The sequence below is a fragment of the Ranitomeya imitator genome, chromosome 1 (assembly GCF_032444005.1).
Source record: "Ranitomeya imitator isolate aRanImi1 chromosome 1, aRanImi1.pri, whole genome shotgun sequence".
Lineage (NCBI taxonomy): Eukaryota > Metazoa > Chordata > Amphibia > Anura > Dendrobatidae > Ranitomeya > Ranitomeya imitator.
The window spans coordinates 466,918,602-466,931,586 of record NC_091282.1 but is presented as its reverse complement, the minus strand read 5'-3'; the positions used below and the strand labels follow the sequence as shown (position 1 = coordinate 466,931,586).

Below are 12,985 nucleotides of genomic sequence, written 5' to 3'. Positions count from 1 at the left end.
CTAACTGGCAAAGTTTTATATCCTAACGGCTGGATGCTTTCGTTAGCCTTTATTTGGTTTAATATGCAGATAAAGCAGTCAGTTTACGTGAACAGGATCTTCATCACTTCCAATCTACGGGAACTTCTGAACTTTGTTCTAGTCTTGACCTGATCTTTTTTGACCATTTCATAATAAAGGGGTGTTAACACATGAGTCTTGCAGTGCGTCCTCCCTCACCAGGGATTTCTCTAAATCCCTATAAAACAGGATACAGATGTAGCCTTGACGGAGGCATTGAGCTGTACAAGACAGAGATGGAGTCCATAATATAAACATTCTAGGCTTCATTTATGCTTGTTACTGATTGGCACAATAAACGTGGCTATTAAAGCTAAGTTCCCTGGCCTAGTATTATACTTGCCAGCCACAGTCTTCTACTCCTAGTGTCAGTCTGGTCCCGATCCTCCATCTTGTGACCTCAACTTTGGACTGACTGGCAGGCAGAGGTAATGGTCTCAAACACTCAATGTACCATATTTTTTTGGACTATAAGACGCATCCCAAATTTTCAGGAGTAAAATAGGGTGGAAAAACTTAATGCGTCAAAAGGCATTCTGTCTTAGGCTATGTGCACACGTTGCAGATTATTTGCGGTTTTTTAGCGTTTTTGCGCTATAAAAACGCTATAAAACCGCAAATAATCTGCATACATTAAGCATCCCATCATTTATAATGGAATCCGCAATTTCTGTGCACATGATGTGCGTTTTTCCGCATGAAAAACGCATTGCGGAAAAATAATGAACCTGTTCATTAATTTTGCGGATTTCCCACTGTCTAATGCATTGGGAAATGTCCGGAAAAATCGCGCAAAAAACGCATGCGGATTTCATGCGGAAATCTGGCAGAAATGTCCTGATTTCCACAGGAATTTTCTGCATGAATTCCTGAACGTGTGCACATAGCCTTACAGTCCGAATTCAGCTTACTGGTAGGGTGGAAGTGGTGGAGTGAGGTCACTGGAGGTGTTTGGAGGTGCGACGCTGCGGTGATGCTGAGAGTCCTATTTCATGTTGGTAGAACAGGATGTTGAACGGTACGGGGGCTCCACTGACATTTTGTGACAGCCCTGAGCCCCCACATTTCCATGATTTCAATGTGGTGGACTCCGGAAAAATGGCTGCTAGCGTCGCACCTGTAAACACACTTCAGGACCCACAGTATCGCCCGACTGCTTCCGCAACCGCCATTAAGCTACATTCGGACTATAAGACGCACCCCTATTTTCCCCCAAATAATTTTTGAAAAAAGGTGCATCTTACTGTGTGAAAAATACGGTAACTTTATGGCCACCCCCGTTCTGGCTTTCATGGATTTACATTGAGTAGTGACCTGCACCTCACCCAGCAAACCTGGCAGCTCACAGCTGGCAGAAGGCAACCAGAGTGGTGCTGGTAAGTATTTTACTTGGGGTAAGGAACTTGCATTAGTAACAGCACTGCAGCGCTGAAATAAAAAAAACAAAAACAAATGATGCTGAAATGGTGTTTTATATACAAGTTGTACTTTACAATTTAAGAAGTCTTCCATTTTCATATATTGAAGTTGGCATAGAACGTTACTATATTTCTAAGGCTGGAGTCACACTCAGCGTAAGACAATACGGTCTGTATATTACGGCCGTAATACGCTGAAAAGTCCCCAAAATAGTGTTCCGTAGCTCCTCCGTAGGCAGGGTGTTTCAGCGTTTTTTGCGCATGGCATCCTCCGTATGTAATCCGTATGGCATCCGTACTGCTTGTTTTTCTCGCAGGCTTGCAAAACCGACATACGGCTATACAAGGGATCCATGTGTAAAAAAAAAACAAAAACAAAACACATATATATGTATATAGACACATATATGTGTATATATATTATTACTTCATACAGCGCTAGATAGCTTTAAAGCCGGTAATTCAATTGCCGGCTTTTGCTATCTCCTTCCTAAACCCGACATGATATGAGACATGGTTTACATACAGTAAACCATCTCATATCCCCATTTTTTTGCATATTCCACACTACTAATGTTAGTAGTTTGTATTTCCAAAATTTGGCCGTTCTAGCTATTAAATTAAAGGGTTAAATGGCGGAAAAAATTGGCGTGGGCTCCTGCGCAATTTTCTCCGCCAGAGTGGTAAAGCCAGTGACTGAGGGCAGATATTAATAGCCACCCCAGAAAAGGCACATCTTGAAGATGCGCCTATTCTGGCACTTGGCCACTCTCTTCCCATTCCCGTGTAGCGGTGGGATATGGGGTAATGAAGGGTTAATGCCACCTTGCTATTGTAAGGTGACATTAAGCAAAATTAATAATGGAGAGGCGTCAATTATGACACCTATCCATTATTAATCCAATAGTAGTAAAGGGTTAAAAAAAACACATTATTAAAAATTATTTTAATGAAAAAAATCACAAAGGTTGTTGTAATATTTTATTCTACGCTCAATCCACTCACTGAAGACCCTCGATCTGTAACAAAAAAAAAAATAATAAACCAACAATATCCATACCTTCCGAAGATCTGTAACGTCCAACGATGTAAATCCATCTGAAGGGGTTAAAATATTTTGCAGCCACGAGCTCTGCTAATGCAGCGTTGTTCGTGGCTGCAAAACCCCGGGGAATGAAGGTAAAGTAGGTCAATGACCTATATTTACCTTCATTTGCGGTGAGGCGCCCTCTGCTGGTTGTCCCTAGATCGTGGGAACTTTCCTAGAAAGCTCCCAGGCTCGACTTCATAAGAGGCTCCCTCTGCTGGTTGTCCTCATATGTCATGTGCTGTTCCCATCCTGCGCCCCCGTTCTGTCATGTGCTGTTCCCATCCTGCGCCCCCGTTCTGTCATGTGCTGCTCCCATCCTGCGCCCCCGTTCTGTCATGTGCTGCTCCCATCCTGCGCCCCGGTTCTGTCATGTGCTGCTCCCATCCTGCGCCCCGGTTCTGTCATGTGCTGCTCCCATCCTGCGCCCTGGTTCTGTCATGTGCTGCTCCCATCCTGCGCCCCGGTTCTGTCATGTGCTGCTCCCATCCTGCGCCCCGGTTCTGTCATGTGCTGCTCCCATCCTGCGCCACCGTTCTGTCATGTGCTGCTCCCATCCTGCGCCACCGTTCTTTAACCCCTTCAAGACCCAGCCTATTTTGACCTTAAAGACCTTGCCGTTTTTTGCAATTCTGACCAGTGTCCCTTTATGAGGTAATAACTCAGGAACGCTTCAACGGATCCTAGCGGTTCTGAGATTGTTTTTTCGTGACATATTGGGCTTCATGTTAGTGGTAAATTTAGGTCAATAAATTCTGCGTTTATTTGTGATAAACACGGAAATTTGGCGAAAATTTTGAAAATTTCGCAATTTTCACATTTTGAATTTTTATTCTGTTAAACCAGAGAGATATGTGACACAAAATAGTTAATAAATAACATTTCCCACATGTTTACTTTACATCAGCACAATTTTGGAAACAAAATTTTTTTTTGTTAGGAAGTTATAAGGGTTAAAATTCGACCAGCGATTTGTCATTTTTACAACGAAATTTACAAAACCATTTTTTTTAGGGACCACCTCACATTTGAAGTCAGTTTGAGGGGTCTATATGGCTGAAAATACCCAAAAGTGACACCATTCTAAAAACTGCACCCCTCAAGGTACTCAAAACCACATTCAAGAAGTTTATTAACCCTTCAGGTGCTTCACAGCAGCAGAAGCAACATGGAAGGAAAAAATGAACATTTAACTTTTTAGTCACAAAAATTATCTTTTAGCAACAATTTTTTTATTTTCCCAATGGTAAAAGGAGAAACTGAACCATGAAAGTTGTTGTCCAATTTGTCCTGAGTACGCTGATACCTCATATGTGGGGGTAAACCACTGTTTTGGCGCATGGCAGGGCTTGGAAGGGAAGGAGCGCCATTTGACTTTTTGAATCAAAAATTGGCTCCACTCTTTAGCGGACACCATGTCACGTTTGGAGAGCCCCCGTGTGCCTAAAAATTGGAGCTCCCCCACAAGTGACCCCATTTTGGAAACTAGACGCCCCAAGGAACTTATCTAGATGCATAGTGAGCACTTTGAACCCCCAGGTGCTTCACAAATTGATCCGTAAAAATGAAAAAGTACTTTTTTTTCACAAAAAAATTCTTTTAGCCTCAATTTTTTCATTTTCACGTGGGCAACAGGATAAAATGGATCCTAAAATGAGTTGGGCAATTTCTCCTGAGTACACCAATACCTCACATGTGGAGGTAAACCACTGTTTGGGCACATGGTAAGGCTCGGAAGGGAAGGAGCGCCATTTGACTTTTTGAATGAAAAATTATTTCCATCGTTAGCGGACACCATGTCGCGTTTGGATAGCTCCTGTGTGCCTAAACATTGGCGCTCCCCCACAAGTGACCCCATTTTGGAAACTAGACCCCCCAAGGAACTAATTTAGATGCCTAGTGAGCACTTTAAACCCTCAGGTGCTTCACAAATTGATCTGTAAAAATGAAAAAGTAATTTTTTTTCACAAAAAAATTCTTTTCGCCTCAATTTTTTCATTTTCACATGGGCAGTAGGATAAAATGGATCATAAAATTTGTTGGGCAATTTCTCCCGAGTACGCCGATACCTCATATGTGGGGGTAAACCACTGTTTGGGCACTCGGCAGGGCTCGGAAGAGAAGGCGCGCCATTTGACTTTTTGAATGGAAAATTAGCTCCAATTGTTAGCGGACACCATGTCGCGTTTGGAGAGCCCCTGTGTGCCTAAACATTGGAGCTCCCGCACAAGTGACCCCATTTTGGAAACTAGACCCCCCAAGGAACTTATCTAGATGCATATTGAGCACTTTAAACCCCCAGGTGCTTCACAGAAGTTTATAACGCAGAGCCATGAAAATAAAAAATAATTTTTCTTTCCTCAAAAATGATTTTTTAGCCTGGAATTTCCTATTTTGCCAAGGATAATAGGAGAAATTGGACCCCAAATATTGTTGTCCAGTTTGTCCTGAGTACGCTGATACCCCATATGTGGGGGTAAACCACTGTTTGGGCGCACGGCAGGGCTCGGAAGGAATGGCACGCCATTTGGCTTTTTAAATGGAAAATTAGCTCCAATCATTAGCGGACACCATGTCACGTTTGGAGAGCCCCTGTGTGCCTAAACATTGGAGATCCCCCAGAAATGACACCATTTTAGAAACTAGACCCCCAAAGGAACTAATCTAGATGTGTGGTGAGGACTTTGAACCCCCAAGTGCTTCACAGAAGTTTATAACGCAGAGCCATGAAAATAAAAAAAAAAATTATTTTCTCAAAAATGATCTTTTAGCCTGCAATTTTTTATTTTCCCAAGGGTAACAGGAGAAATTTGACCCCAAAAGTTGTTTTCCAGTTTCTCCTGAGTACGCTGATACCCCATATGTGGGGGTAAATCACTGTTTGGGCACATGCCGGGGCTCGGAAGTGAAGTAGTGACGTTTTGAAATGCAGACTTTGATGGAATGCTCTGTGGGCGTCACGTTGCGTTTGCAGAGCCCCTGATGTGGCTTAACAGTAGAAACCCCCCACAAGTGACCCCATTTTGGAAACTAGACCCCCAAAGGAACTTATCTAGATGTGTGGTGAGCACTTTGAACCCCCAAGTGCTTCATAGAAGTTTATAATGCAGAGCCGTGAAAATAATAAATACGTTTTCTTTCCTCAAAAATAATTATTTAGCCCAGAATTTTTTAATTTTCCCAAGGGTAACAGGAGAAATTTGACCCCAATATTTGTTGTCCAGTTTCTCCTGAGTACGGTGATACCCCATATGTGGGGGTAAACTACTGTTTGGGCACATGCCGGGGCTTGGAATTGAAGTAGTGACGTTTTGAAATGCAGACTTTGATGGAATGCTCTGCGGGCGTCACGTTGCGTTTGCAGAGCCCCTGATGTGCCTAAACAGTAGAAACCCCCCACAAGTGACCCCATTTTGGAAACTAGACCCTGAAAGGAACTTATCTAGATGTGTGATGAGCACTTTGAACCCCCAAGTGCTTCATAGAAGTTTATAATGCAGAGCCGTGAAAATAATAAATACGTTTTCTTTCCTCAAAAATAATTATTTAGCCCAGAATATTTTATTTTCCCAAGGGTTACAGGAGAAATTGGACCCCAAAAGTTGTTGTCCAGTTTCTCCTGAGTACGCTGATACCCCATATGTGGGGGTAAACCACTGTTTGGGCACACGTCGGGGCTCAGAAGGGAAGTAGTCACTTTTGAAATGCAGACTTTGATGGAATGGTCTGCGGGTGTCACGTTGCGTTTGCAGAGCCCCTGGTGTGCCTAAACAGTAGAAACCCCCCACAAGTGACCCCATTTTAGAAACTAGACCCCCCAAGGAACTTATCTAGATATGTGGTGAGCACTTTGAACCTCCAAGTGCTTCACAGACGTTTACAACGCAGAGCCGTGAAAATAAAAAATCATTTTTCTTTCCTCAAAAATTATGTTTTAGCAAGCATTTTTTTATTTTCACAAGGGTAACAGGAGAAATTGGACCCCAGTAATTGTTGCGCAGTTTGTCCTGAGTATGCTGGTACCCCATATGTGGGGGTAAACCACTGTTTGGGCACACGTCAGGGCTCGGAAGTGAGGGAGCACCATTTGACTTTTTGAATACGAGATTGGCTGGAATCAATGGTGGCGCCATGTTGCGTTTGGAGACCCCTGATGTGCCTAAACAGTGGTAACCCCTCAATTCTAACTCCAACACTAACCCCAACACACCCCTAACCCTAATCCCAACTGTAGCCATAACCCTAATCACAACCCTAACCCCAACACACCCCTAACCACAACACTAACCCCAACACACCCCTAACCCTAACCACAACCCTAATTCCAACCCTAACCCTAAGGCTATGTGCCCACGTTGCGGATTCGTGTGAGATATTTCCGCACCATTTTTGAAAAATCTGCGGGTAAAAGGCACTGCGTTTTACCTGCGGATTTTCCGCGGATTTCCAGTGTTTTTTGTGCGGATTTCACCTGCGGATTCCTATTGAGGAACAGGTGTAAAACGCTGCGGAATCCGCACAAAGAATTGACATGCTGCGGAAAATACAACGCAGCGTTCCCGCGCGGTATTTTCCGCACCATGGGCACAGCGGATTTGGTTTTTCATATGTTTACATGGTACTGTAAACCTGATGGAACATTGCTGCGAATCCGCAGCCAAATCCGCACCGTGTGCACATAGCCTAATTCTAAAGGTATGTGCACACGCTGCGGAAAACGCTGCGGATCCGCAGCAGTTTCCCATGAGTGTACAGTTCAATGTAAACCTACGGGAAACAAAAATCGCTGTACACATGCTGCGGAAAAACTGCACGGAAACGCAGCGGTTTACATTCCGCAGCATGTCACTTCTTTGTGCGGATTCCGCAGCGGTTTTACAACTGCTCCAATAGAAAATCGCAATTGTAAAACCGCAGTGAAATGCGCAGAAAAAAACGCGGTAAATCCGCCATAAATCCGCAGCGGTTTAGCACTGCGGATTTATCAAATCCGCAGCGGAAAAATCCGCAGAGGACCAGAATACGTGTGCACATTCCTAACCCTAACCCTAACCCTAGCCCTAACCCTAGCCCTACCCCTAACCCTAACCCTACCCCTAACCCTAACCCTACCCCTACCCCTAACCCTACCCCTAACCCTACCCCTAACCCTACCCCTACCCCTAACCCTAACCCTATTCTAACATTAGTGGGAAAAAAAAAATTTCTTTATTTTTTTATTGTCCCTACCTATGGGGGTGACAAAGGGGGGGGGGTCATTTATTATTTTTTTTATTTTGATCACTGAGATATAATCTATCTCAGTGATCAAAATGCACTTTGGAACGAATCTGCCGGCCGGCAGATTCGGCGGGCGCACTGCGCATGCGCCCGCCATTTTGGAAGATGGCGGCGCCCGGGAGAAGACGGACGGGACCCCGGCTGGATCGGTAAGTATGATAGGGTGGGGGGGGACCACGGGGGGGGGGATCGGAGCACGGGGGGGGGGAATCGGAGCGCGGGGGGCGTGGAACGGAGCACGGGGGGGCTGGAACGGAGCACGGGGGGGTGGAACGGAGCACGGGGGGGGGGGTGGATCGGAGTGCAGGGGGGGTGATTGGAGCACGGGGGGGTGATTGGAGCACGGGGCGAGCGGACACGAGCACGGGGGGGAGCGGAGCACAGGGCGGAGGGGAGCCGGAGCAGTGTACCGGCCAGATCGGGGGGGTGGGGGGGCGATCGGAGGGGTGGGGTGGGGGCACACTAGTATTTCCAGCCATGGCCGATGATATTTCAGCATCGGCCATGGCTGGATTGTAATATTTCACCCGTTATAATGGGTGAAATATTACAAATCGCTCTGATTGGCAGTTTCACTTTCAACAGCCAATCAGAGCGATCGTAGCCACGAGGGGGTGAAGCCACCCCCCCTGGGCTAAACTACCACTCCCCCTGTCCCTGCAGATCGGGTGAAATGGGAGTTAACCCTTTCACCCGGCCTGCAGGGACGCGATCTTTCCATGACGCCGCATAGGCGTCATGGGTCGGAATGGCACCGACTTTCATGACGCCTACGTGGCGTCATGGGTCGGGAAGGGGTTAATTTGCTGCTCCCATCCATATGCCCCATACGCTGCTCCATAATATATGCCCTGTATCAGGTGGCATAAGTAACAAATAGCTGTGGCATGAAGTGCCACAGCCTCATGCCACAGCAATTTGTTACTTGCGCCACCTGATTCCTTTCCGCCGCCATTTTCTTGGTCCTCCTGCTGGCGGAATCGGCGCCTGCGTAGTCCGCGCTTTCCGGCGCCATTTTCTTGAAGACACACTGCAGTGTGTCTTCAAGAAAATGGCGCCGGAAAGCGCGGACTACGCAGGCGCCGATTCCGGCAGCAGGACCAAGAAAATGGCGCCGGAAAGGAATCAGGTGGCGTAAGTAACAAATTGCTGTGGCATGAAGTGCCACAGCTTCATGCCACAGCAATTTGTTACTTACGCCATTCCTTTCCGCCCATTTTCTTCGTCCTCCTGCTGCCTAAATCGGCGCCTGCGCAGTCCGCACTTTCCGGCGCCATTTTCTTGAAGACACACCTGCAGTGTGTCTTCAAGAAAATGGCGCTGGAAAGCGCGGACTGCGCAGGCGCCGATCCCGGCAGCAGGAATCGGCGCCTGCGCAGTCCGCGCTTTCCGGCGCCATTTTCTTGGAAGACACACTGCAGTGCGCAGGCGCCGATTCTGGCAGCAGGACAAAGGAATCAGGCGGCGTAAGTAACAAATTGCTGTGGCATGAAGTGCCACAGCTTCATGCCACAGCAATTTGTTACTTACGCCATTCCTTTCCACCCATTTTCTTCGTCCTCCTGCTGCCGGAATCGGCACCTGCGCAGTCCGCACTTTCCGGCGCCATTTTCTTGAAGACACACCTGCAGTGTGTCTTCAAGAAAATGGCGCGGACTGCGCAGGCGCCGTTTCCGGCAGCAGGAGGATGAAGAAAATGGGCGGGGCGGAAAGGAATGGCATAAGTAACAAATTGCTGTGGCATGAAGTGCCACAGCATAATCAGGGCACAAATATGTTGTGCACGGTGTCCCCCTGCTCCCGACCCCCTGCTCCCGGCAGTACGCGCCTTCCGGCGCCATTTTTTTTTTCCTGACACTCTATAATGTAGCGCTAGGAGCGTCGCGCCTGCGCAGTCTATAAAGACTTCGGACAGAGTGACGCCCCCAGCGTTATATATATATATATATATACTAGATGGCAGCCCGATTCTAAAGAATCGGGAGTCTAGAATCCATATATACTTTATTTATTCAAATGTAAGAATAATACAATTAATAAATAGTAAGAAAGAACAAAAAAATAGGCAGTATATGGAGAAAACACCAAACAAAAGTTCAAAATTGGTGTGAAAATGTCACTGAACCACTTCACAACTAAATATATATAGTTTTGGTAAATGGTATTATCATTTTTTTGACGAAATTCGGCAGGAGCTTGAAGAGCAACGTCACTGGACCCGCCTCCACGCAGTAGAAACTTGCTGTGAGGTAAAAATTCAAAAATCACACCAAAATGGCGGGCGGAGTGTGTCACAGTACGGCGCGTTTCTGATTGGTCGCTCGCAGCAGGCGGCAACCAATCAGACACTGGACACTGTTGACGTCACTTATCTCCGGACATTAGCTCCGGACAAAGCCACGGAAGTTGGCACAAATTGCAGGAAGTAGTATTCTAGGCAAATATATATATATATATATATATATATATATATATATATATATATATATATATATATATATACCTATTCTATGTGTACATATTTATTCTACCTATTCTATTGTAAGCTGTCAGTGTGGTTTTACTGTACACCGCGCTCAATTGCCGGCTTTTCTCTCTAATACCGCTGCGTATTTCTCGCAAGTCACACTGCTGGTCCGTGTGTAATCCGTATTTTTCTGGCTTCCATAGACTTTCATTGGCGTTTTTTTTGCGCAATACGGTGACAAACGCAGCATGCTGCGATTTTCTACGGCCGTAGAAAGCCGTATAATACTGATCAGTAAAATATGACAGATAGGAGCAGGGGCATAGAGAATAATTGGGACGTTTGTTAGGCGTGTTTTACGGACGTATTTTATGCGCTCATACGTCCGTAAAACTCGCTAGTGTGACGCTGGCGTAAGGTTGTGTTCACACACCCGTTGTACATGTCCATTTGCTGTTTATTTTCAGGATACTGACCCATAGTGTCATTGATTCATACACTTGTTTCTGCAACAGAAATGTCCACAATAGAATGTGTTGGATGCGGTAAATCCGCATTGTTCAATGAACACATGCGGATTTAACTGTGATTGAACGAAGCAAAAATCCGCTGCTTCCAAAGTGCTGCTATTTCCTGATCGTGGGCTCATACCCTTACAGCGGGTGCATTGGCAGCATATTTCTGGCCACATTCCAACTAGACATTAGAGGTGAGCGAATATGTTCAGAAAACGGTCGCTGAATTTGCCATATTCATGCCGAATTTGTTTGGCAATAGTTTCCGAACCTATTTGCTAATCTGTACTCCCATTGAGTTCAATGGCGTTCGGCGACCATAGCAAAAACGGCGATCGTAATCCGCACCATATATTGAAATATTCTCTCTACTAGACATGCCCTTCCTTGATCAAATCACTAGTATTGAGTGATGTTGTGCACTTCCAGTAGAAATCTGGCCAGTAGTATGCCAACTACCTACTTGTGGTCACGTGACTGCCAAGTTTTGTCACCGATAACAGAGAATCCTGAGAGCGTTCGGTACATTCTCTGGGAGGACTCGGGAGTCTGCATTCTAAAGCCAAATGTATACGTTGAGTATTTGGTGGTGTTTATATCCTCAGTATTTTAAGCCAAAACCAGGAGTAGGCAAAAAAGGCAGAAGCAGGGATGTGTTTATTATACATTTCCACTGTTCCACTCCTGGTTTTGATTCAACGTGTGCACATATCCTAATAGAGCGAGCGAAGATTTTTAGCAAAATACCAGACAACCCTTTTTAAAACAGATCCACATCTCCAGTCCATGAGACATGGAGCATGTCCTATTATCATCCTTTCAGTCTTGGCCATTATCTCCTTCACAACATGTGCCGCACTAGTACAGCACATGTCTTGTCTCCACCTTTTGATGTGGGCTCCGGCACTGAGCCCACATCAAAGCTGCGACATGTCAGCGGAATCGCGAATCGTGATCCACCCGCCGCTATTAACTAGTTAAAGGGAACCTGTCACCCCCCCCAGGCGTTTGAAACTAAAAGAGCCACCTTGTGCAGCGGTAATGCTGCATTCTGACAAGGTGGCTCTTTTAGTTATTGGTGCTGTAACTGCAGAAATAATTTGTTTTGTAATTTGTCCTAAATACCTTTCTTCAGTCCTGGAGGCAGGTCTTTCCCCCCTGCTGCAGACTCCACACAGCTGTCACTCAAGTCTTCTTGGCGCTGGGCGCCGCCTCCTCAGCGCTGTTTTGAAATCAGCCGGCACCTGCGCTCTTTTGTCATGCCTTGGGCAGGCGCAGTGAGCGCTGCCCGTCTGTCCTCATATGCAGTCTAGCTGACTGCGCCTCTACGGCCGCCCTGCCTGTGAATCCCAGCCCCGCAGTGTCTTCTTATTTATTCATACTACGGGGCTGGGATTCATAGGCAGGGCGGCCGCACAGGCACAGTCAGCTAGACTGCATATGAGGACAGATGGGCAGCGCTCACTGCACCTGCCCAAGGCATGACAAAAGAGCGCAGGCATCGGCTGATTTCAAAACAAACAGCGCGGAGGGGGCGGTGCCCGGCGCCAAGAAGATTTGAATGACTGCTGTCTGGCGTATGCAGCAGGGGGGAAAGACCTGCCTCCTTGACTGAAGAAAAGGTATTTAGGACAAATTACAAAACGGATCATTTCTGCAGTTACAGCACCAATAACTAAAAGAGCCAAATTGTCAGAATGCAGCATTACTGCTGCACAAGGTGGCTCTTTTAGTTTCAAACGCCTGGGGGGGGTGACGGGTTCCCTTTAAATGCCGCTGTCAAACGCTGACAGCGGCATTTAACTAGCGCTTCCTGCCATTGAGCCGGAAATGCGTGCATCGCTGTCCCCGTCATGTGATCGGGGGTCTGCGATGTGTCGGCATGGTTGTTGATTCCGGATTGCTGTAAGCGCCACCCTGTGGTCGGCGCCCATAGCAATGCAGGAATTCAGCTACATAAGAGCGATCTGATATTCTCTCCTATGTAGCAGAGCCGATCGAGTTGTGCCAGCTAGCATCCCATGGAGGCTATTGAAGCATGGCAAAAGTAAAAAAAAAAAAAAATGTTTAAAAATATGAAAAAATATAAGTTTAAATCGCCCCCATTCAAAATAAAACAATAAAAAAACAAACCTACACATATTTGGTATTGCCGCTT

General features: G+C 46.1%; 1 protein-coding gene across 6 annotated transcripts in view; it reads left to right on the top strand.

Annotated features, from left to right (window-relative positions):
* Positions 1 to 12,985, top strand: part of PSIP1 (PC4 and SRSF1 interacting protein 1) — a 221,445-nt gene that overhangs the window by 2,456 nt on the left and 206,004 nt on the right. The gene's annotated exons all lie outside the window — the stretch shown is intronic.